General features: G+C 35.0%; 1 pseudogene; it reads left to right on the top strand.

Moving 5' to 3' along the window:
* Positions 1 to 202: 202 nt before the first annotated feature.
* The window catches only part of LOC120586066 (superoxide dismutase [Mn], mitochondrial-like), a 161,074-nt pseudogene continuing 134,303 nt past the window's right edge, over positions 203 to 26,973 (top strand).

The following is a 26,973-nucleotide window of genomic DNA, read 5'->3' as shown; positions in this document are numbered from 1 at the left end:
GATGACAGCTTCGAATGTTTGTCCTTGAATTGGTGAGGGTGTGGCAGCCAACCAACAACAAAAGCCAGGAGATCTGCAGGTTGGGTGGGACAGGCTAATCTCCTCAGCACAGCACTTCCAAATGGCCCTGTGGGAGGGGTCTGCATAGGCAAGCTTGCACCATCTGTAGATTGCCCTGGAGGTGAGGGGCGACTAAGACACCATGGTGGCTGCCCATCCAGCCCTGGTTCTGGTGCCAGGAAATGCAGTCTTTCCCTCTATGAATCTTGTGTTAGCCTCTGACCTACCACCAGTGCCCCAGGTGAGTGTCCACAGGTAAGAGAGCCTACATGTGAGCCCTTCAAAGGGGCATCTAGGGTTTCAGTCTCCCTCCATCTCACCCAGACAGCTCGAATCCTCTCTGGTTTGTGGAAACTCCTTTTTCCTGGGCTGGAATACTGGCCTGGGGAGCCCTCAAATGAGACCAGGACACCCTTCTTCTTCAGGGAAGCCACTGCAGCCTCGCTCTCCCTTCCATTGTTCCTCTACCACCTGCACATGCAGGTTCAGCCTGATTCTCAACTTTGCCTTTCCTACCGGCTTCAATGTGGCTCCTTTATATTATCAGACGTATATGTTACGATCAGCTGGACTTCAGGTGATTCTCCATGTTGATTATTTTATTATTTGGTTGTAATTTCAATGCGGATCTGGGAGGAGGTGAACCCTGCTTTTACCTAGTCCACCATCTTCCTCTTGAGGTTTATACTGTTTTCTTATAATCCTTTGTATTTCTGTAGATGTTGCTGTTACTTCTCTTTCATTTATAATTTTATTTATTTGGATCCTCTCGTTTTTCTTAATGAGTATGATTAAAGGTTTATCAATTTTGTTTATCTTTTCAAAGAACCAGCTTTTGGTTTCATTGATCTTTTGTATTGTTTTTTAGACTCTAGTTCATTTATTTCCACTCTAACCTTTATTATTTTCTTCCTTATACTCATTTTTGGCTTTGTTTGTTCTTCTTTTTCTAGTCCCTTTAGGTGTAAGGTAGATCATTTATTTGAGCTGTTTCTTGTGGTAGGCCGTTAGTGCTATAAATTTTCTCTCAAAACTGTTTTGGCTGTGTCACAGATGTTGGGTCACTGTATGTTTATTTTCATTTGTCTTAAGATATATTTTGATTTCATTGTTAACCCATCATTGTTTAGTAGCATGTATTTAGCCACCATATATTTGCGTGTTTTTCAGTTTTCTTTTTGTAATTGATATCTAGTGTCATACCTTTGTGATCGGAGGAGATGCTTGACATGATTTCAGTCTTCTTAAATGTATTGAGAGTTGTTCTGTGGGATAACATAGTTTTTCCTGGAAAATGTTCCATATGCAATTGAAAACAATGTATATTCTGCTTTTGGGTGAAATGTCCTAAAAATATTAATTAAGTATGTCTGGTCTAATGTGTTGGTTAAAGTCACTGTTTCTTCGTTGATTTTCTGTCTGGATGATCTATCCATTCATGTCAATGGGTGTTAAAGTACCTTACTATGATTGTATTACTGCCGATTTCTCCCATTATGTTTGTCAATATGTGCTTTATACATTTCAGTGCTCCTACGTTCAATGCATAGATGTTTATGAGAGAGTTATCCTCTGTTGAATTTATCTATTCATTACTATGAAATGCCCTTCTTTGATACTTGTTATAGCCCTTGTTTTAGAATCAATTTTGTCTGATATAAGTAATCTTAACCTAGTTTTTGTTTGTTTCCATTTGCACAAAATATCTTTTTCCATCTCTTTACTTTCAGTCTGTGTTTGCCTTTTGCTCTGAAGTGGGTCTTTTGTGGGCAGCATATATATGCATCTTGCTTTATTTTTGTCCATTTATCCCCCTTATGTCTTTTGATAGGAGCATTTGGTTCATTTACATTTAAAGTTATTATTGATAGGTATGTTGTTATTGCCATTTTATTGTTTTCTGATTGTTTTGTGGTCCACTGTTCCTTTCTTATTCTCTTGCTGTCTTCTCTTGGATGTTGATGACTGTTTATAGTATAGTGTTGTTTGGATTGCTTTCTCTCAACTTCTTATATACTTTTTGTAGATTTTTGGTTTGTAATTACCATGTGCTTTATATATACAAACCTCTGTTTTTAGCATTCTATTCTAAGTGGATGATTGCTTAAGTTCAAACACAGTCTAAAATAACTAATTTTTACTCTCTCCCTCCATGTTCATGTTTTAGTCAATATATTTTTACTTCTTTTCTCTGTGTTTCCATTAATTTGTTGTAATTACACATTATCTTCCCCCTTTTGGCTTTTAATCTTTGTACTAGCTTTATAGTTGGTTGATGCACTACTTTTACTAAGTGTTTGCTTTGTTCGTGATCATTTTCATTCCTATATTTTCTTATTCATATGTTTGTTCTTTTCTACTTAAAGAAGTCCATGTAACATTTTTTTTAACTACTGGTTTAGAGGTGATAAATTCCTTTAGCATTTTTTTTTTTTGGTCTGGGAAGCTCTTTATCAGTCCTTGATTCTAGATGATAGCTTTGCTGGGTTGAGTAATCTTGGTTGTGGGTCCTTGATTTTCATCACTTTGAATATTTTATGGCACTCCCTCTGGCTTATAAAGTTTCTGTTGAGAAATCAGTTGATAATCTTATGGAAGCTCCCTTATAGTTAGCTAACTGGTTTTCTCTAGCTGCTTTTAAGATTCTCTCTTTGTCTGTAAACGTTGGTGTTTTAATTATGATATGTCTTGATGTGCGCCTCTTTGAGTTTATTTTGTTTGGGATTCTCTGCACTTCTAGGGCTTGTATGTCTATTTCTTTTGTAAGATTAGGGAAGTTTTCCATCATTATTCTCCCAATAGGTTTTCGATTTCTTGCTCTCTCTTCTTTCCTTCTGGTACCCCTATGATGCAAATGTTCATATGCTTGATGCTGTCCATTGGTTGTTTTCTGCTATCTTATCTTCTAAATTGCTGATTCAATCCTCAGCTTCATCTAATCTGTTAATTCCTTGTAAGGTACTCTTCATCTGTCATTCTTCATTTCTTACTGTTTTGGATTTTTATTTCTATTTTTATGTTTATTATCTCTTTGTTAAGGTTCCCACTGAGATCATTAAGCATTCTTAGAAGTGGTGTTTTGAACTTTGCGTCTGGGAAATTGCTCTTCTCTGTTTTGTTTAGTTCTTTTTCTGGAGCTTAGTCCTGTTCTTTCACTTGAGACTTGTTTGTCTCCCCATTTTGGCTGCCTCCCTGTGTTTGTTTCCATGTATTAGGTAGGGCTGCTATGCATCTTTGTAGAGTAGCCTTTGTAGAGTAGCCTTTATAGTAGGTGTTCTATGGGGTTCAGTGGCACTGTCTCTCTGTTCACTTGAGCTGGGTGCTCCAGGTGTGTCCATTTTGGGGGGTTGTGTGTGCTCTCCATGTAGTTGATTCTTGGTTGCTATTTGCAAGTAAATGGAAGGAATTGATTCTTGGGTTGATTTGTTGTAAGGACTGGCTAGTGATTACAGCAGAAGAGCTGTTGTACAGGGGCTGACCTTATGGAGCAGGATTCACTTTAGCAGGTCTCTGTTGCCTGCACAGTCTGCCCTCTGGGTATGTTGTCCTCAGATGTGCCCCTGGATGTTTCTCCTGCATGGTCAGCAACTGAGCTTGCTGATTCGGGGGCCCTTGGTGGTGGCCCTTGGTGGTGGCCCTCCTGCAGGCCAAAGTTCAGCTTTAGCCTGTTCCTTGCTCAGGGCCACCTGGCATGAGCTACCAATCAATCCACAGATGTCTAACACCCGCACTGGGCTTGGAAGTGCCTCAAGAGACCAAGCCACTCACCAAGTCTGGTTACCACTAGTTCCAGGCTTGGGGCTGCTCAGCAAGAGGTACAGGGCTCACCAAGGCCAGACGTTGCTTGTTTGGGGTGTGTGAACCTTTGAGAGATTTTAGAAAAGTCTGTAGCATGAACCAAGACAGACTGTTTGCATGGAAAATCCACTGGAAGAGACTTTGGTGGGCTAGAAAATTGTATGGTGTGGGGTCTCAGGGAACCAATCACCAGGGTGGGGCAATTAATGCTCGCCAGGTTGATGGAGACTCAGGTATGGCACCTGCCTATATCTGTTTGCCAGGACCGGGGAGGGCTCAACAAAGGAGCAATGCCCTCTGCCAGAACTTCTGTCTGGGAGAAAGCTGCCCCTCTAGCCCTCACCCTGAAGCCAGACAACTCAATTCCTCTCCATATGTCCCTGGCTCCTTTCAAGCTGCTTTCCCAGCGCTGGAGCTCAGAGTGATTGAGTCTATCAGCAAGTAAGTCCACACATGGGCCCTTTAAGAGGAGTGCCTGGCACTTCAGCCACCCTCTGTTTCACTCAGCTACAAAGTTCACTGGTTTTCACAGCCATAAGTTGTGGGGATTTCTCTTCTCAGTTTGGGACCCCTGGGCTGAGAAGCCTGTTGTGAGTCTGGAACACCCTGCTCCTCCAGGGAAACCTCCATAGCTGAGATACCCCTCTTGATTTTTAACATTCACAGGCAGGTATGGGACCCGTCAGTTCCATTTCTCTGTCCCATCTACCAGTTTCAAGGTGGCTTCATCTGCATGTCCTTATTTCTAGGCTTCTGTTTAGCTAGACTTTGGGTGACTAGAAATTATAGTTATTCTGTAGTTGTCATTTTGATGTGGTTGTAAGAGAAGGCAAGGACAGCATTTTCCTACTCTGTCATCTTTCCTAATATAGACTTGGAAGTGTAAGTTATATATGTAAAAAAAAATGATATTTGGGAGCCTCCTCCTTGGAGTCCACAATTCTATTTGCACTAGGCCATCATTAGTGAAGTTGAACCAGGGCATTTCTCTGCCAAGAATATGGGGACAAATTCATGGCTTGGAAATGCTACCTAAGGGAAATTCCTGAGATTCCATACCTATATGATTATATATGATAATTTTCAACAGCAATTTTACTTAGATTTTTCATAGTTTATAATCGATGATATAAAAATTGACTACTCATGCATATCTATGTTTCACCATTCTCTTAATTCTTCTCAATATGAAAGCAACTTTAATATTTGTTATATCATAAAAACAACCAGCTACAATTTGAATAATTCATTCAATCAAGTAACTGGATTTTTAATGACATCAAATTACCAGTTTGACTTTCACTAAATTGACTGGTTGGTTGACATTTTGAGGAGCATTAACTTGTCACCATCATCATTACCATGGAATAGTATTTATTAAACATCCAGAGTTGCAAGTTAGCCAAATAATCATAGACTTCTCTTTAGGAGTTTATGATCTGGAAACTCAACACATCCAGATAAGCTAATTGCCATTTAGCAGAATACTGCTGTAGGACTTTGAGAAATGCTATTAAGTAGCTGACAAGCTAATTTTTTTTCCCTAAAGTGCCAAATTATCAGCCAAAAAGTAAAGTAGTGCACATGTTGGGTCTTTGTAAATGATCTTCTCACTTGAGGTGGTGTTATTTGGGCTGAATTTGAACTAGATATATCCTTTCCCCTGAAAAGCAGCATCTCAGAGAGAGAAAATGACATGTCTCAGCTTACCAAAAGCAAATTAGTTCTTCAAGAATCTGGGACAGGAAATGATGGTGAGCAATGCAGTCAGGAAAATGGAATTCATGGCATCAGAATAGCTATGCTCTGTTTGAGCTTTGTGCCTTATGGATGAGTATTGGGTAATTTATTGAACTTTCTGCATCATAGTTTAGTTACTCATCTATAAAATAAGAAAGCTATAATTGTGTTTATGACATTAGATTTGAAAACCGTGCAGAGATTCTGTAATGAAAAGTGAAACTAAAAAGAATTTGTACAAGAACAGTCACAATAACAAATGTTTCCTTCCAAATAGGCTAAGAGGTCTATATTTTTGAAAAAAATTATGTATTTGTATAAAATGCAATTCTAATTTTTGAAAAGTATTTATGGGGTGTAGTAGTTTAACCTTTAGAAATTACTTTAATCCAGTTAAAATATTTTGTTACATAGTTTAATTTAGAGCTTTTTTTTGTTTTTATTAATGAATTATGTCTAATCAATGAACTATGTCTTATCAATAATTCATCTTTAGAGTTCCCTTTTTTGAAGAAATCCTAGAATGTAAGATTTGGGATGCTTGTTAGAAATAATGTATTCCTACTCTTTATATGAGACCATAAGGAACTTTTTTTACTAATTAATTAATTTTTTATGGTGATGTTGGTTATTGAAATCCAGTAAGCTTCAACTGTACATTTTAACAGTAAGGCATATATATATTTATATTGTGTGTTCACCTCCCATAGTTAGATTTCTCTCAGTCACCACATATTTGACTCTGGACTACCTCCTCCCTCCCCACTACCCTCTGGTAACCACCAGTCCACTGTCCATGTCCATGAGTCTCTGTTTGTCCTGTTCGTTTGTTGCCTTTAGGTTTATATCCCACACATAAGTGATATCATATGATTTTCAACTTTTTTGTCTGGTTTATTTCACTTAGAGTGATTATCTGAAGGTCCATCTATGTTGTCACAAATGACAGTATTTCATCTCTTCTTATGGCTGAGGATTATTCCATTGTATATATGTTCCACAGCTTATTTAGCCAATCATCTATTGTAGGACACTTTGGTTGCTTCCATATCCTAGCCACTGTGAATAGTGCTGCTATGAATATTGGTGTGCAAATATCTTTTTGGATATGGGTTTTCAAGTCTTTGGGGTAAATACCTAGTAGAAGGGTTACTAGGTCATATTGTAGATCAATTCTTAGTTTTTTGAGGAAACTCCATACCATTTTTCATAGTGACTGTACAAATTTGCAGTCCCACCAGCAGTGTATGAGAGTTCCTTTCTCTCCACATTCTCTCCAACATTTGTTATTCCTTGTCCTGTTGATTATAGCTATTCTAAGAGGTGTGAGACGGTATCTCATTGTGGTTTTGATTTGCATTTCCCAAATAGCTAGCGATGTTGAATATCTTTTCATATATTTGTTGGTCATTTGTTTGTCCTCTAGGGAGAAGTGTCTGTTCAGGTTCTCTGCCCATTCGTTGATTGGATCATTTGTTTTTTTGTTGTTATTGAGTTGGATGAGTTCTTTGTATATTTTGGATATTAGGCCCTTATTGGAGGAGTTTCTTGCAAATATATTTGCCCAAGTAGATGGTTGTTACTTTACTTCGTTGATGATTTCCATAAGGAACTTTTGAGAGTGAACTACTTGCCCAGGTCCAGCAATAACCTGGAAAGTCAGTTGTAGAATCCGCATTTCCTGACTCCTTATGTCAGTACTTTTATAAGTATTTCTGTCCTCTAACCTTTTATTTCGACAAAGAGTGTGACAGAATATAAAATCACGATAGTAAGGGAAACTTTATGAACTTAGAAGAGGCAGCTGGTATTTGTGAGTGCGCTCTACTATGTGCCAAGGAACAGTGCTAAAGCCTGTACGTATGCTATTTCATGTAGTCTTTAAGTACCCCTGACATAGCATTATCAACTGTTCAGAGATCAAGAATCAGGATGAGAAAATTTAAGTAACTTATTCAAAGTCACCCTGCTAGAGGTGATGAAATAAAGATTCATACTCTTGTCTATCCAGCACAAAAGTCCATCATCTTTCCATTACATAATACTTTCTCCTTGGGAGAAGTGCCATTGTCATTTCAAATATTCTTTGGGGCTCAACAAGATGAGTCAGCAACAATGATTAGATAACACTGGAAAGTAATTCTTGAGCAATTCTCTATTTTCTCTTTCCTTGGTCTTGCACACTTCCTTGAGCCTGTCCATTCTTGGATATCCAGCTCTACTAAGCTGTGTTTAGTATCCTTTTTGGGCCCAACCTCATCAAGAGAATATTTAAAATTACCTATTCTTATGCTTTTTCTCCATTTATCTATTATATTATCTCTTCTCATATTTTTCTCCACTTCAACTTTTTATTGCCTAAATGATTAACTTTTCTACTTATATGGAAAGAATATATGATTTTAACATTATTCAGAAGTAATAGAGATTTACTGTATTTTCTTCCAGACATTATTCTATGTGATCAGTGGCATTCATCAATTAATATGACACCTTTACTATACCCATTAGGTAAAAATAGGCCTCACCTAGTCTAGTTTCAGTGCTCCAAAGTCAAACTATGATATACAAAGCACAAGCCGAGTAAGTTCAGGAATAGCCTGAGAACAATTTATTCATTTGGTGTTCAAAAGGGCAAATTCTGTGTAGAGATTAAAAAAAAAATAGGAATTATAAATTCTTGGTAATGTATATATATTAAACAAAAAAGTAACTGTAATGTGCTTAGCACATACATAAATGCTCAGAAAGAGTTAGTTTTTGTCATATATTACCTGGATATTACAGAATAATGCAGAAAGTAAAGAGAATCTCATTTTGTTTGGAGTTAGAAAATACTAGAAAAGGTTCATTTAGGATTTAGAGTTGTTTTTGAGTCAATGGCTGTCTAGAGATTGATTGCATGTGTATGATTGGGGGGACTTGCTAATTATACAGATGTAATATAAAAGTTTTAGATTGACTTATAAAATAAACTGATATGATATCAATTTATTTATGATATTTGGAATAAATTAGTAAAATGTATTCTTTTCTAACGATATAATTAATAACTAAATCCTGAGGCCCTTAATTGTCAAAGATCAAATGTTTTCCCCTAAGCAGATACACGAGAGAGAAAGTATCATTGCTCGTCTTCCACTGAAACATGTTGAAAAGTAGGGATGAAACCTGCACATTTGCATGCCCTGATTACTCACAATAGGAGAGAATACTGTATATTTTAATATACAATTAAATTCAAAAAATAAAGAAGCATTGCTTATTCTGATGAAAAATAGTTTCTAAAAATATCCAGGACTGAACGTGTCTTCAGATATGTACCGAAAACCTTTATTTGGCTTTCAAATCAATAATGTGATTTGGAGCTGTTAGGCAAGTATGTTAATATAGGATATATTTCTGGCCAGGTGACTGTCTATTTTGCCTAAACTGACTCCCTTGCCATCACCGCCTATTTATAGAACAATGTGACATAGCTGTAGGGAAAAACCTTTTTTTTACCTCAATTGTAGGGCTGCATATAAATCTGAGAGTGGGAATCTATCTTTTCCCATCACCCACTTTTAAAACAAATGCACAGAGTATTTCTTTCAACTTTTATAAATCTATTACTTATATTTTTTTATTGAAAGCTACTATCATGTTATCTCATATTTAGCGGAATGAGTACATAATTTGTTCCAACTCTTTAGGGAGAATCACTACTTATAGAGCTCAAATTTTAATGAAATTTGACTTGATCTAAGAGGTAATATAAAATGCAAGATTTCTTTTTGTAAATATTTGATATATTAAGTAAGAGAAGCATTATAAATAATCATTTCCACATATTAGCTATGACAAATAGGCATTTCTTATTCCTTTTTAGAGAAATGCTAAGTGCATATTACTAAACACACTGATCAGATAAAATACTGATTTGGGAGATCTTATGATTTAATTTTGAGAAAGTTTTGTTATTCAGTGATTCAAATTAGTGGTGTATTTTGAAAATACTTTTTGATGAATAAAATTGCATGTAACATGTCTTCACCTAATCAAATTCTTTAGCATGATTTTGAGACATATTTGTTGATTTGTTAATCTATATGAAAATGATGAGCTAGTAATTTAAAACAGGATCTGACCTTAGAAATGGAGAATCCATATAATTCAACATATGTGCTTCATCACAACTTGGCCTCAGTCAATCTAACTGATAAACATTTACTAAAGTGCTCTGGTTTTGAAAAGGTCATTGCATGATATAAGACACAGTGGGGTCTATATGACTGCCTATAAATGTGAGTGTGCTAGGAAGTTTATGGAAGAATCAATATTATCAGACAGAATGGCTAGTCATGGTTTAAAAGTTTTCTATTGATGATAATTTGTTAATGAACAGACAAAAGGGCCTTCCCTTTCATGCAAGGCACACAAAAAAGACATTATGAAAAGACAATAAAAATTACCCATGATTTCAATCATTCTTTTCTTCTTCTGACTGGTCTTTTTGTCTCAAAGAACTGTGTCAAATCTGGCCTGGTTTTTCCCACAGTGTGCCTACTGCGTGGAGTCCATTTTGTGTAGTCAAAAACACAGGAACTTTAGAAACAGACAGATTTGAGCTCTGCCACTGTAAGATCCTGGGCCAGTTGCTTAACTTTTTCTAAGACTTTTTTTTTCTGGGGAGGTGTGTGTGTGTGTGTGTGTGTGTAAGTGTGTTTTCATTTGTAAAATAAAAGAGAGGATATAATAATTTTCGCATCATTAGTTTACCATGTGTGAAATTTTACTGCACATGGACATACTTCTGTTTACCTCTTCCTCAGCCATAAGAATTTTAAGTTGAGTATTTGTCTGAATTTCAAGTCATGCCTGACTAGAATAATACAAAAAGGGGGAACCATGGATTAGACATGAAAAGCTAATGTAAAGCAAATGAAAGAGTAAAGAGAGATTTTATACTGAAAGTTCAGGAAATGTTAAAGAAAATAAAATTAAACCAGCCTTAGAATTCTCTCCCTCACATACATCAAGTTACCCACATATAAGAATATTTTTAAAGCCAAAACATTGTGCTGTCTATGCAACCTCGAGATTTGTGTCTTACTACACCCTTATGATTGGATAAACACATGCAGTACAATAAAGTTGGACCCTTATTTTGTACCACTCACAAAAATTAACTCAGAATAGATCAAGACTTCAACATAAGACATGATACCATAAAACTCCTCAAAGAAGATGTAGGGAAGAAGCTCCTTAACGTCAGTCTTGGCAATGATTTTTTTCGATATGACATCAAAAGCACAATTGACAAAACAAGTCAGTAAATGGGACTACATCAAACTTAAAAGCTTCTGTACCAGCAAAACAGATAACAAAATGAAAAGGCAACCTACAGAATGGGAGAAAAATTTTATAAACCATATATTGGAAAATGTGTTAATATCCAAAAAAAATGCATGAATAACATATGTAACTCAAGATGAAAAAAAATCATTTTTAAAAAAATTGTCTGAATAACTAAATTGATGCTTTTTCTAAGAAGATATCCAAATAGCCAATAGGTACATGAAAAGATGCTCAATGTCCGTAATCATCAAGGAAATAAAAATCAAAACCACAATGACCGATCATCTTATACCTGTTAGAATTGCTATTATCAAGAAGACAAGAATCTACTGGTTCACGATGGTGATGTAGGAAGATCCTGAACTCACATTTTATCAAGAATACTGAATGTACGGCTACATATGAAACAATCTACTCTGGAAAAAAAAAACACTAAAATCTAGCTGAGTGACTCCTACATATAAGGCAAACAAGAAAAAATTCTCATCGGAGAACATAGGAGAGGCTAAGATATAATCTTGCTATGAACCCTGCCATCAGCACAGTGACTCACAATTGGGAGGGAACTCAAAACATGGTGATTCTCCCTAAGGAGCAAAGGGTTTGAAACCCACATCAAGCAACCCATATTTTAATACCTGGATCTGAAAGTCTAAACTCAAAACATCTAACTTTGTAAACCAACATTTCTCACATCCATGACACCCACAAGGCTATAAGACATCGAGAGACAGTTCTTTAAGGTCTTGTGTGCTCTGACTCACCTGCTTCAGGGCCAAATGCAAAAGCAGCTAATCAATTATCTCAAATAAATCCACATCAAGACACATTATAAAGTATTAGAAGTTAGAGGAAAGAATCTTAAAAACAGTGAGAGAAAACTTGTGTATGAGGGAACCCGAATAATACTATCAGCGGATTTTTCAGCAGAAACGTTGCAGGCCAGAGGGGAATGACATGGTATATTCAGAGTGCTGAAAAAAAAAACAAAACAAAACAAAAAAAACAAAACCAAAAACAAACTTCCAGTCAAGAATACTCTACCAAGCAAAGTTATCATTCAGAATTTAAGGAGAAATATAGAGTTTTCTAGACAAGCCAAAGGAGTTCATCACCATAAATCAGACCTTACAAGAAATGTTAAAAGGGACTTCTTTAAACTGATAAAGATACTTATTAGGAGCAAGAACCATATGAACGTATAAATTTCACAGGTAAATGTAAATATATACAGTAAAGGTAATGCACTAGTCACTTACAAAGCTAGTATAAAGGTTAAAAGACAAAAGCAGTAAAAATAACCAACTACAATAATTACTTATGGGATACACAATTTAAAAAGATGTAAAGTATGAAATCAAAAACATAAAACATGTCAGGAGGGAGAATAAAAAATATAAAGTTTTAGAATGAGTTTAAACTTAGGCTGTTGTCACCTTAAATATGACTGTTATAAGATATATGTAACCCTTATGGTAACCAAAAAGCAAAAACCTGTAATAGATACACAAAAGTTAATGGAATCTAAGCATACCACTAAACCACACAGGAAGAGAGCAAGAGAAAAAGAAAAGAAAAGAAAAATTTCAAAGTATCCAGAAAGCAACAAAATGACAATAAGTACATGCCTATCAATAATGTATTTAAATGTAAATGGGATAAATACTTCAAAGCGCATACGGTGGCTGAATGGTTCAAACAAAAGACATATCTATATGCTGACTACAAGAGGCTCACTTCAGATGTAAGGACATGTACAAACTGAAAGTGAAGGAATGGAAAAAGAAATTCCATTTAAATGGAAAGCAAAAGAAAGCTGGGGTAGTTATATTAGACAAAATATACTTTAAAATAAAGTCTGCAATTAGAGACAATTAGTAATTGCTAAAGAAGGAAATGAAAGCAATTATTATGAACAAACAAATATTTGTATTCTCTTAACATAATGACATGAAAAACTCCAAGGAGGTGAGAATTGCAAGATAAAAGGTAGTAAGTACTAGAAAATGTGGATTAAGATCAATATAATTGAATTTTGGGGAAAAGATTTTTAAGGTTTTGAAAAAAAATTAGTTAATAAATACATTGGAAATGGGAAAGATGAACATTTTTATATATTAATTATATTACTTTCAGTAAATCATTTCCCTGTCTGAACTTTAGATTCCTCAGTTAATAAATTAAGTGTCTAGACTAGTTTTATCTTTTTTGAAAAAATAAACTATTATGGAATAATTTTAGATTTATCTATAAGTTGTAGAGATAATATAGAATGTTCCCATATACTTCTCAACCAGTTTACCTCATTGTTAACATCTCACATCAATATGGTAGATTTGTTGAAACTAAGAGATCCATATTGGTAAATGACTATAAACTAAATTCTAAGCTTTATTCGAATTTTACGTTTACCTACTATTATCCTTTTTCAGTTCTAGGATCAAGTCCACAGTGCATTTACTCATCATGTCTTTTCAGTGTTCTCTGATATGTGACAATTTCTCATTCTTCCTTTGCTTTTCATGAACTTGATAGTTTTGAGTAGTAATGGTCAGATATTTTCAAGAATGTCCCTCAATTCAGGTTCATCTAATATTTTTCTTATTATTAGACTAAGGCTATGGGATTTTGGTAAGGATACCACAGAAGTGAAGTGCCTATTTCATCATATCATAGCTGGGAATATATGATATCTACATGACTGATCATTGGCGGTATTAATCTTAATCACTTGGTTTAAATAGATCTGCAGTAATTTTCTATGACTGACAACAAATTATCAAAACTCAGTGGCTTATAGCAAAACAAATGTATTACCTTACAGTTCTGGAGTTCAGAAGTCTGATATAGATCTGACTGTGCTAAAAATGAGGTGTTGGTATGGCTGCATTTTTTTCTAGAGAGTCTAGGAGACAATCCATTTCCTTAAATTTCCAACTTCTTGAGGCCACTTGCATTCTTTGGCCCATTGCTGCCTCCTTCTATCTTTAGCCAGCCACTGTGAGCTGAGTGCTTCTTACATTGCATTAATCTGACACTGCTTCCATCATTATATCTATCCTTGACTGTCTCTTTTGTTTTCCTCTTTTCTATTTAAGAACTCTTGTGATTACATTGGACCCAGCCAGTTAATCCAGAATAATCTTACTATATTAAGATTAGTTGATTATCAATCTTAAGTCCATCTGCAACCTTAATTCCCCTTTGCAATGTCTAAAATATATATTCGCAGGTTCCAGAGATTAAAACATGGACATCTCTGGGGTGGTGGGGGTGGGGGAGGCATTATTCTGCCTACCACAGGTAGTAGTAGTTGCCAAATTTCTCCACTATAAAGGTATTATTTTTACTTCTCCACATTTTTCTTTGGAACTAAATTATTAAGTCCACACTCAAGAGGGAAGGGAGATGATGCTCTACCTCCTGGAGGGGAGTTTATCGAGCACACATGCATATGTGCGCACAAACATACACACCCATACCATTTGGAATTCTTCTATAAGAAAGATTTATCTCTCCTCCTCTATTTATTTATTTATTAAAACATTTGTGTCTATCAGTATTAATGGAGGAAGATTTATTTTATTCCTGGATTATGATCCAAAACTTTTTTAAAATTTTGTTATTTATCTGATTGTTTATTTTTGTTGTTTAAATTATAAAAATTATACACGATTATTAGTTTTAAAAATGATAAGCATAGACAGTGAAAGTTAAGTTTCTTTATCCTTTTTTAATCTTATTCCCAAGAAATAACCATTATCAGTTTATACATGTTTTAGACCTTTTTTTCTAAAAATATATAATTATTTGGCTATAATGTATGCAGATGCTTTTTTAATCATTTTACAAAGGGTTGTAACTCACATTTTGTGCAATTTTATTTCTCATACAACAAAATGTCTTAGCAATCACTGCATATTAGTGTATTTATATGTATATATGCCTACTTCACTAATTTAAATGGCTGCACAGTATTCCCCTAGTATGTATATGTCTTATTTATGTCGTTACCTCTTGATGTACTCATGAATCTTTTCCACTTTTTCAGTATTCCAAGCAATACTGCAGTGAACTTTCTTATATATTTTGTACAATGTGCTAGTATTTCTATGTAATTAAAAGCTATCAGTTTCTTTCTAGCTCTGATTCTTTTCTCCCTCGGTATTTTTAGAAAGATACAAGCAGAACTGGAATTCAAGTATAATTTTCAAAGAGTTAAATCATGTAAGTAAAAATGAAAATGTGTCTAAGACTTTACTTATTAATTCATTAATTATTAATGAATAAAAAAGTATGATTTTAAGATTAGTTAGAGTAAGAATTTGGAAGCTAGATAATCAAGAACATTAAATTAATTCACTTGTAATTGCAACACTGGTTAATATCTTATAAAGCCATAAAATGTGTTTGAGATCATCTTTTCTACAGGGTAGATCTTCTTTTCTACAAGTCATTTGCATATCTATGGCAGGAATCATTTTCATTGCTATCAGTTTTCTACAACTAACAGCTACCACCACAACATTGTAAAATACCAAGTTAATTGAAGGTATTTTACAACTATGTAAATCAGATAAACCCAAGAGGATCCACTATATAACTCTCAGCTCTCCTCTGAAATGACTCTCTTTTTTACTTATTTTCAAGTCTTAGAAAATTATTTCTAATATGGAATTAGATTATTAAATCACATAGAGTACAAAATTTAAGCTTGAAAGCATGAACCATTGTTCAGTTACTCTTACAAGAAGAGAAATTCCCCCCTAATTAGCCTCTGTGAAATTAGTAATACCATCTTTGGTCTGTATACTGCCATCTTTGTATATTTAAGTTCAGGTATAGGGAAACAATAGTCTTCAGAACTGTGATTGCAGTTAAGGCATGCTATCACTAATCATGGAACGGTGCCTTGATTAGAGCCTGCCATAATGTGGTTAACATAGAAGTTAGATGCTAGTTTTCTTCTATCATATCTTTGTTCTTTGAAGTTAGCATTAACAAAGTATCAGTACGAACTATGTGACAAATACTAAATGAGATACAAACTTGTTTCTACTACTCTACCAAATTAGAAAATAACCTCAGATACAACATTTTAAAACACATTTTAAAACAACAAGACTTTAAAACAGATAAAAGGTATAAAACACGTATGATGACTCCACAAATAAAAAAGCATTGAACCTGCATTATTTCATTTCATTCCCCTAATCACTCAATGAGGTAAAACAAGTATCTGTTTACAGATGAGGATGCCAAGGAGCTGAAAATTTGTGCTAGTTCTCAATGGTCAAACAATGAGTGAGTTTCAGAATTGAGAATTGAAGCCCAATTTCTTTTCTTTTTTCTTTTTTTTTCTTTTTTTATATTATGGTGACATTGGTTAATGTCATTTGTTGGGAGAAGTACCTCTTCAGGTCCACTGCCCAGTTTTTAATTGGATTGTTTGTTTGTTTGTTGTTAAGTTGTATGAGTTCTTTGTATGTTTTAGATATTAGGCTTTTATTGGAGGCGTTGCTCGTAAATGTATCTTCCCATTCAGATGGTTGTCTCTTTATCTTCTTGATGGTTTCTTTAGCTGTTCAGATTTTTAATTTAATGTAGTCTCATTCATGTATTCTTGCTTTTACTTCCCTTGACTTCGAAGTCAAATTCATAAAATCCTCTTTAAGTCCAAAGTCCATGAGTTTAGTGCCTATCTTTCCTTCTATGCAATTTATTGTTTCAGTTCTTGTATTCAGGTCCTTGATCCATTTTGAGTTATTTTTGGTGTGTGGTGTTAGGCAACAATCTACTAGCAATCTTTTGCATGCAGGTGGCTTTTCAGTTTTCCCAGCACCATTTATTGAAGAGGCTTTCCTTTCTCCACTGTATGTTTTAGGCTTTTTTGTCAAAATTTTTTGCCCATATAAACATGGGTTTACTTCTGGATTCTCGATTCAGTTCCACTGGCCCGTGTGTCTGTTTTTCTGCCAATACCATGCCGTTTTGATTATTGTTTTGTAGTATAATATGAAGTCAGGCAGAGTAATGCCTGCAGCCTCATTCCTTATTCTCAGGATGGCTTTGTTGATTTGGGGTCTTTTGTGCTTTCATACGAATCTGATGATTTATTGTTCTGTTTCTTTAAAAGATGTCAATGGGATTTTGTTGGGAATTGCATTAAATCTGTATAATGCTTTATGTAATAAGGTCATTTTAACTATGTTGATTCTTCCAATCCAAGAACTAGAAATATCTTTCCATTTTTTAGTATCTTCTCCAATTTCTTTTAATAGGGTCTTGTAGTTTTCATTATATAAGTCCTTCATTTTTTTTCATTGTATTTATTCCTATGTATTTTATTCTTATTATTGCAATTGCAAAAGGAATTATTATTTTCCATTTCCCTTTCTGACAATTCATTATTAGAGTATAGGAATGCTATGGATATTTTTCTCACTGATAATCTTTTTAATTATATTTATTAATTGGTGATATTGATTAACAAAATCCAGTAAGTTTCAGGTGTAAAACTTAACAGTAAGGCATATAAATATATTGCATTGTCTGTTGCCCTCCCATAGTTAGATTTCTTTCTGTCACCATATATTTGACCCTTTTAACTCCAACCACCTCTATCCTACCCCCACCCACCTACTCTATGGTAACTACTAGTCTATTGTCCATATCCATGAGCCTCTATTTGTTTGTCCTGTTCGTTTGTAGCTTTTAGGTTTATAACTCACATATAACTGATATTATATGGTTTTGAACTTTTTCTCCCTGGCTTATTTCACTTAGCACGATTATCTCAAGATCCATCCATGTTGTCGCAAATGGCAGTATTTCATCTCTTCTTATGGCTCAGTAATATTCTATTTTATATATGCACCACAGCTTCTTTATCCAATCATCTATCATAGGACATTTCCGTTGCTTCCATGTCCTGGCCACTGTGAATAATGCTGCTATGAACATCGGTGTGCAAATCTCGTTTCAGATATGGGTTTTCAAGACTTTGGGGTAAATATCTAGTAGAGGGATTGCTGGATCATACGTATTGTAGATCAATTCTTAGTTTTTTGAGGATCCTCCATACTGTTTTCCATAGTGGATGTACCAATTTGCAGTCCCAGTAGCAGTGTATGAGAATTCTTTTTTCTCTGCATCCTCTCCAACATTCGTTATTATTTGTCCTGTTGATTATGGCTATTCTAACAAGTATGAGATGGTATCTCATTGTGGTTTTGGTTTGCATTTCCCTAATAACTAGCAATATTGAGCATCTTTTCAAATATTTGTTTGTCATTTGTATGTCCTCTTGGGAGAAGTGTCTGTTCAGGTTGTCTGCTGATTTTTTGATGGGATTGTTTGTTTATTTGTTGTTATTGAGTTGTATGAGTTCCTTGTATATTTTGGATATAGGCCATTATCAGAGGCATTGCTTGCAAATATATTTTCCATTCTGGATTGTTGTCTCTTTACCTTGTTGATCTTTTCTTTTGCTGAGCAGAAGTTTTTAGTTTGATGTTGCCGCATTAATTTATTCTTCTGTTTACTCCTTTTACCATAGAGATCAAATTCATAAAATTCTCTTTAAGTTCAATGTCTATGAATTTAGTTCCTATGTTTTCTTCTATGCAATTTATTGTTTCGAGTGTATTCAGGTTCTGAATCCATTTTGTGTTAATTTTGGTGTATGGTAATAGACAACAGATTAGTTTCATTCTTTCACATGTGGCTTTCCAGTATTCCCAGCACCATTTATTGAAGAGACTTTACTTTCCCCACTGTATGTTTTTGGCTTTTTTATCAAAAATTTTTTGCCCATACAAATGTAGGTTTATTTCTGGACTCTTGATTCTGTTCCACTGGTCTGTGTGTCTCTTTTTCTGTCAATACTATGCTGTTTTGATTATTGTTTCTTTGTAGTATAACTGAAGTCAAGCAGAGTGATGCCTCCAGCATTGTTCTTCTTTCTCAGGATGGCTTTGGCAATTTTGGGTCTTTTGTGCTTCCATACAAATCTGATGATTGTTTCGTTCTATTTCTTTAAAAGATGTCGATGGGATTTTGATGGGGATTGCATTATATCTGTATAATGCTTTAAGTAACATGGTCAATTTAACTATGTTGTTTCTTCTAGTCCAAGAACATAGAATATCTTTCCTTTTTTTTTTGTTTCTTCTTTGATTTCTTTTAATAGGGTCCCATAGATTTCATTATATAGGTCCATCACGTGCTTATTTAGATTTATTCCTAGTTATTGTATTCTTTTTGTTGCAATTGCAAAGGGAATCATTTTTTCTATTCCCTTTTTTTTCTGAGAATTCATTATTAGATTATAGGAATGCTATGGAATTTTGAACATTGATTTTACATACAGAAACTTAATATATTTGCTTATTGTTTCTAGTAGTATTCTTGTGTTGTCTTTAGGGTTTTCTACATAGAGAATCATGTTATCTACAAATAGTGACAGTTTGACTTCTTAGTTTCCTATTTGGATGCCTTTTATATCTTTTTCTTGCCTGATTGCACTTGCTAGGACTTACGAGGATATAATGAATAACAGTGGCAAGAGTGCACAGCCTTGTCTTGTTCTTGATCTTAGATGGAAGGTTTTTACTTTTTCACCTCTAAGCATAATGTTAGCTGAGGGTTTGTCATATATTGGCTTTATTATGTTATGATTCTTTCCTTCTATACTGAATTTAAGTGTTTTTATCATAAATGTGTACTGTATCTTTTTCAAGGGTTCTTCTGCATCTATTGATATGATCGTATGATTCTTATTTTTTAATTTGTTTATGTGGTGTATAACATTCATTGATTGGCAGATGCTGAACCATTCCTGTGCCCCTGGGAATAAGCCCACTTGATTCTGGTGTAAAATCTTTTGAATATGTTGCTATATTCAGTTCACTAGTATTGTATTTAGAATTTTTGCATCTGTGTTCATGAGAGATATTGGTCTGTAGTTTTCATTTTTTGTGTTACCTTTACCAGGTTTTGGTTTCAGAGTATTTTGGCTGCATAAAACAATTTGAGAAGTATTGCCCTCCTCTTCAATTTTTTTGGAAGAGTTTGAGAAGACTAGGTATTAAATCTCTTTGAATGTCTGTAGAATTCACTGGTGAAGCCATCTGGTCCTGGATTTTTACTTTTTGGTAAGTTTTTATGATTGTTTCAACTTCTATACTGTTGATCGGTCTATTTAGATGTTCCAGTCCTTCTTGATTCAGTCTAGGAAGGCTGTATTTTTCTAAGTACTGGTCCATTTCTTCTCAGTTATTAAATATGATGTTATATAATTTTTCAAAGCATTCTTGTATGATCCTTTGAATTTCTGTGGTGTCTGTTGTAATTTCTTCTCTTTCATCCCTGATTTTCTTTATTTGTGTGCTTTCTCTCTTTTCTCTACCGAATCTAGCCAGGAATTTGTTAACCTTCTCAAAGAACGAGCTCTTTGTTGCATTTATTTATTTATTTAGTTAGTTAGTTAGTTATTGTTGTTTTCAATTTCATTTATTTCTGCTCTATTTTTACTATTTCTTTCCTTCTGCTGACTTTAAGCTTAATTTGTTCTTTCTATTTAGTTTTCAAAGATGAAGTGTTAGGTTGTTTATTTGGGCTCATTCTTCGTTTTTGAGATGGGCCTTCAATGATATGAACTTTCCTGTTATAACTGCTTTTGCCATGTCCCAAAAGTTTTGATATGTTGTACTATCATTATCATTCATGTCTATGTATCTCTTTATCACTCTTTTTATTTCTTCTCTGACCCAGTTATTCTTCAGTAGTATGTTGTTTAATATCCATATATTTGTGGTTCTTCTCACTTTCTTTTTACAGTTGATCTCTAGTTTCAAAGCATTATGATTAGAGAATATGGTTGGTATGATTTCAATCCTCTTATAATTGTTGAGGCTCAATCCTTGATAATGTTCCATGTGCTCTAGAGAAGAATGTATAAGCAACTGTTTTGGGATGGAAGGTTCTGTAAATGTCAATTATGTCCAGTTGGTCTAATGTGTCATTTAAGGATGTTATTTCCTTAACGATTTTCTATTTGGATGATCTGTCTATATTCGACAGTGGAGTATTTAGATCCCCTACTACAATAGTATTTTGGTCTGTTTCTCCCTTTAGTCCTGTTAGTAATTGATTTATATATTTTATTATATTTTATATTTATATTTTATATACATGCTCCTGATTGGGTGCATAGATATTAATAAGTGTGATGTCTCCTGGTCCATGATTCCCTTTATTATTATGAAATGTCCCTCAATATCTTTCTTTACCTTTTTTATTATGAAGTCTATTTCATCTGATGTTAGTATCGCTACTCCTCCTTTTCTCTGAATGCCATTTTCTTGAAGTATCATTTTCTACCTTTTCACTTTGAGTCTATCTTTGTCTTTGGAATTGAGATATGTCTTCTGGAGGAAACATATGGTTGGCTTTTGTTTTTTGATCTGATCTACAACTTTGTGCCTTTTTATCGGTGAGTTCAGTCTATTTAAATTTATGATAATTATTGAAATATGAGGTTTTCCTACAACCTTTTTGAGTTTTGTTTTCTGGTAGCTCGGTGTTTCCATTGCTCTTTTATCCAGATGTGTGTGTGTGTGTGTGTGTGTGTGTGTGTGTGTTTTGGCTGACTTTTGTAGTTTTCCCTCTGGTCTTTTCTTGTTTTATGTTTTATACTTCAGTTCTGAAGTATAAACTTTGCTGTTTGGTTACCATAATGAATATGTAGAGGACAGTTATATATACAACCCTCCATTTTCTAATGTGTGTGTCTTCTCTCCATCCCTCTTTGTGAACTTGGATTTTTTAATCCTCCCCTTTTAAATTATTGTTGTATCAATTTGTCCCTATGTATGCTGAACTTTCATTACTATCTTGCTATAGCAAATCCCTTTTTATTTAAGCTTATAATGCCCTGTTCTTAGTAGAGGTTGCACTCCTCTGCTTCTATCTGCCTGCCAGTTGCCTTACTGTTATGTTTGTTTGTTTGTTTTTTCATTTTGTTTTAGGTGAGCTGACACCTTTCAGTATTTTCTGTTATGCATGCCTCATAGTGGAGAATTTCCTTAATTTTTATGTCTGGAAAGGTCTTTATTTCTCCTTCATATCTAAAGGAGAGATTTGCTGGATACAGTATTCTTCACTGCTAGTTCTTTCCATTTAATAGTTTGAATATTTGATTCCACTTTTTTCTGGCTTGTAAGTTTGTTCTGAAAAGTCCAATGATAATCTAATGGGTTTTCCTTTATAATTACCACCTTCTTTACCCCTGGCTGCCTTGAGAATTCTTTCATCATCATTGATTTTGGATAATTTTAATACAATGTGTCTTAGTGAAGTTCTTTTTGGGTTGAGATAATTGGGTGTTCTGTTGACTTCTTGAATTCCAAGCTCCAGCTCAATCCTTAGATTTGGGAAATTTTCCTCAACTATTTGTCTGAAAATGCTTTCTAATTCCTGTTTCTTTTCCTCCCCTTTGAGAATGCCTATTATTCTTATGTCTCCTCTCTTCTTGGTATCAGCTAGTTCTTGTATTTCTCTTTCATTATTTTTTATTCGTTGATTTTTCTCTTCTTCCTTCTGATTTATTTCTAGATTTCTGTCTCTGTAATCACTGATTCTTTCCTCCATTTGGTCGACTCTATTTCTCAAGCTTGCTATTTCCTTTTTCATCTCTTTCAGTGTGTTTTTCAACTCCTGAAGTTCTGTTTGGTTCTTTTTAAGTGTTTCAATCTCCTTACTAATGAACTCATTTTGCTGATTTAGTTTTTCTTTTTTAAATTCCTGAAATTGTTCATGTGAATCCATTTGGATCTCCTTGAATTTTTTCGGGAGCATCGTTCTGTGTTTTCTGTCATTTACGTCACTTATTTCTATGTGTTTAAACTTATTTTCTAGAGATTTTTCTCTTTCTTTCTGAGGTGCCTTGTCACCTTGCTTGTTCAAGTTGTTTAATGGAGTATTTCTCCACCTGAGCATTAATGGAAATGTACTCTGCTTTTTTTTTTTCCAGAAAGATTTATTACATAAAGGTGTCTCTTTATCCTTTCACCAAAAAAAAAAAAAAAAACATTTTCTTTTGGTTTCCAGTAGGTGGAGTCTAATCCTCTTGGATCTCTGCTTTATATAATGTCTTAATAATGCCTTTTTTATTTCTTATAGATACTCAATCCTGCTCAGTATTTTCAGTCCCTGTCAATGTTAATGACAGTTTTGGTATCTTTTGCTAAGATTCCCTTGGGGTTCTGCAGTGTTTGGTTTGAGAGGTTATTGGAGCAGGTGCCCTCTGGGTTGGGGTTGGGGCTGTGCCTCAGCCTGGTGTTTTGGAACCAGGGCTGGTAATAATCAATTGTTACTTCTCTGTCATCTCCACTTCTCTACTCTCTGCACTGATACCTGGGCACTACCGCTGCATGGTACTCACAGCTATCTCAAGCAGGGCTGTTTAGGGAAATCGGTGCACATTCTCCCTTTTCAATCCTCCAGGGAGAGAAAAGCTGTCCAGAGAGAGCTTCTTAGTTTCTCCCAGTGTACTGCCTGACTCCTGTGGTTCTGACCTGTGGTAGCTCTTATTTGCAGATCTTTCTAGATGCCCCTGTGTGCTTGTTGGGTGTTTTTTGTTGAGTTTTAAATGTTCAGCTTATTGTCGTTTCAAGGGGAGAAACCTGGAAACATCTCTCACTCCACCATGTTTCTGACATCAGTTCTCAAATTCTTAATTACTAGTTGAATCAATAATTTTTCTATGGCACATCACTTGAAAATTGTTGTATGTGTGTGTGTATCTTATAGAAAAATCATCCAATACTTCATGTAAATTTATATTTTATATATTTATTACATATTTAATCATCTTTGCTACAGATAATCCATCAAAATATATATTGAGTACCTAATAGCAGGGCATTCTATTAATGCTGAGGGTGATGCTTAGATTACAAAAATACTTTTTCATTCAAAAAACTTAAAAATCTAGGGATGCATGTAATAGTCATTAATTTAACAAATGCTTCTTGAGTTCCAAGAATGTTGGGCCTTGTTCTAGGCAGTGGAAGCATATTAAAAATTTTGTCACAAGGTGTGAAAGCCCAGATTACAAATTTTCATGTCTACAGGTGCTAGTAGGTAACATATATCACTGAAAGTGCCAAAGACAGTGAAAAATATGATAATGCATGCACTATTTAATGGGTAGAGGCTACTCATTCTAGTTGCATATGGAAAGGCAGACTTGGAGTTGCCAGCATCCTCAGATTTTTAGAAAAGAAGGAAATCTGGATTTTATGTTAAATATGGGAAACTAAGTTTATTTATTCATAAAATTCTGAGTGGGCCAAACGAAACACATTTGTATGCCAAATCTGGCTCATTTACTGACAACTTGTGACCACTGCATTAAAGATTATAGACAACTAAAGTTCACAGACAATCAGAACTATTGGAGTACCAAGGAAAAGACAGTAACTTGAGCCTAAGGTAGCCAGTGTAGATTATAAAAAGGAGGTAGGGGTATTGAGCAGCAGACCAAGCACAGAATGGGGGAGTCCTGGCTCCAGAGAGCTTCATTTACCTATGTCTTTGTTTGTGAATTGAAACAAGGAACCCATATAATAATAGCACAGTAAGCATTTTTGCTAAAAGCAGCATTTTATTAGTCATATCATATTTGGGTTCAGTTATCTCTGGGAAGCTCTTAATCTGTCCTTTGATTCTAAATGATATCTTTACTGGATAAAGTATTCTTGGTTGTAGATACTGGATTTCCATCATGTTGAATATTTCATGCCAAACCCTTCTGTCCTGCATAGTTTCTTTTGAGAAATCAGCTATCAGTCTTATGAGTACTCCTTTGTAGGTAACTATCTGCTTTTCTCTTGCTGCTTTTAAGATTCTCTCTTTGCGTTTAACCTTTGGAATTTTAATTATATATGTCTTTGTGTGGACCTCTTTAGGTAATTTTTTGAGACTCTCTGAGTTTCCTGGGATTGTATGTCTATTTCCTTCACCAGATGAGGAAATTTTTCCATCATTATTCCTTCAAATAGCTCTTCAATGTTTTGTTTTCCTTCAAGTACCCCTATGACACAGACATTTTTACTTTGATTGTGTCCAATAGGCTCTTTAAATCTTATTATATTCTTGGTTAACTTTTCTTGCTGTTCTGATTGAGTGTTCTTGGCTTCCTCATCCTCTGTATTGGTGATTCAATCCTCTTCTTTATCCACTCTGTTGATACTCTCTAATCTATTCTTCATCTCAGATAATGAATTCTTCATTTCTGACTAGTTCCCTTTTATAATTTCCATTTTTATGTATTTTTTTATCTCTTTGTTAAAGTTCTCACTGAATTCATTTACTCTTCCCCTAAGTTCATTGAGCATCTTTATAACCAGTTTTTTTTTAACTCTACATCTGGTAGATTGCTTTACTCCATTATTCCCGGATATCTGTTCTGTTCTCTCATATGATTTTTACTTCTTTGTCTTTCCATTTTGGCTGCTTTTCCGTATCTGTTTCTATGTACTAAACAAAACTCCTAAGTCTCCTGGTCTTATTAGTGTAGTACGTGTCCAGTGGCACAATCCTGAGAAGGGTTCAGCTGCAGACCAAGTTCAAGCCCAGCCTGTGCCCCTCTGGTCCACCTGTTAAGATTCAGCAAGCAACCCACAGATGCTATGCTTATAGTTGCCTCAAGAAGGCATGCCAGAAACTGAGTTCAGCTGCCACCAGTGTGAGTCTTGGAGTTGGCTCAGTAAGGATCACCAGACCCATGGAGGATACAACTGAATGTGGCTTAGGTGGGGTGTGAATTGGGGAATGTAGATTTTCAGGGAATCCTCTGGGCAGAGCAACCTCTGTTATCCAGTTCAGTGATGTCTCTGCTATGGCAGCACTGAGTCCACATACTGGGAAACAGGGAGGGCTCAACAGAGGAACAATAGACATCACCAGCAATTCTGCTCAGGAGAGAGTCTTGTCTCTGGCCCTCGCTCTGCCAACTCGGTGTCCCCCTGTAAGTCTATGGTGTCCCCATCCTCCGAGCAGCCTTCCTGGCACTGGTGCTCAGAATGAGCAAGCCCATCACTGTGAAAGTCCATTCACGGACATGGTCCTTTTAAGATGTGTCTACAGCTGCCATAGCCTCTGTCTCACTCAGCCATTTGGGACCAGGCAGGTTCATGTCTTTGCCCCCTCCTACCTTCTACCATTGCAAGTTGATTAATTATTTATCTCCCTAGTTGTAATGCTTCTGTTCATCTAGATCCCAGGTGACTTTGCTTTCTGTTTGCTCCATGTTTCTGTCACAACTTTGATGTGGTCACAAGAGGGATGAACAAAGCCTCTATCAACTATGCCATGTTTCTTTGGTATCCTCCAGTGGCATTATCTTTTAAAGAGAGAAAGAAAATTTTAAAAGGTTGCATAGCAGGTTACTGAAGAAATTGAAAAATTTCAGAGGCATGCAAAAAGACAAGAAAAGTGTCAATAGGAAGTGGACGGTAGGTGCACATTCTACTAAATCATTGTTAGTGACTGGAAGTGAAAATTCAAATGCAGCATCTACATGCCCAGAATGACGAACAATCAGCAATCACACAAATAGATTAAATGTTGGACTACAATTGCACAAGGATGAAAGAAAGACTAAGAGGGCATGACATGTTGAGGAAGGGTTTGCATAATTAAGCAATTCTAAGTTTTTCTTCAATGGCATTGCATTTGAGGTACTTCCAGTAGCAGACAGCTAAATAAATGATAGAAAGTTTACAGTGTATAATCCAGATGCTAGACCCTTTAATAAAATTGTTCACTTTGTCCCTATTCATGTACTTTATTCATTTCATTAGAATTAGAGGACTAATATATACAGTAAAGTTTTAATTATCCTTATGAGGAAAAAGTATAAGGTAGAAAATTCAATAGACCAAAAGTGGATTTGAGCTTTGAACTTCAACTCTTTCAAATGTGAACGCTTCACAAAAATACTGATATATGGTGTCACTTGCTTAATAG

Source organism: Pteropus medius, unplaced genomic scaffold, assembly GCF_902729225.1.
Source record: "Pteropus medius unplaced genomic scaffold, Ma_sr-lr_union100, whole genome shotgun sequence".
Lineage (NCBI taxonomy): Eukaryota > Metazoa > Chordata > Mammalia > Chiroptera > Pteropodidae > Pteropus > Pteropus medius.
The sequence above is the reverse complement of the archived record's forward strand: the minus strand, read 5'-3'. Positions and strand labels throughout refer to the sequence as shown.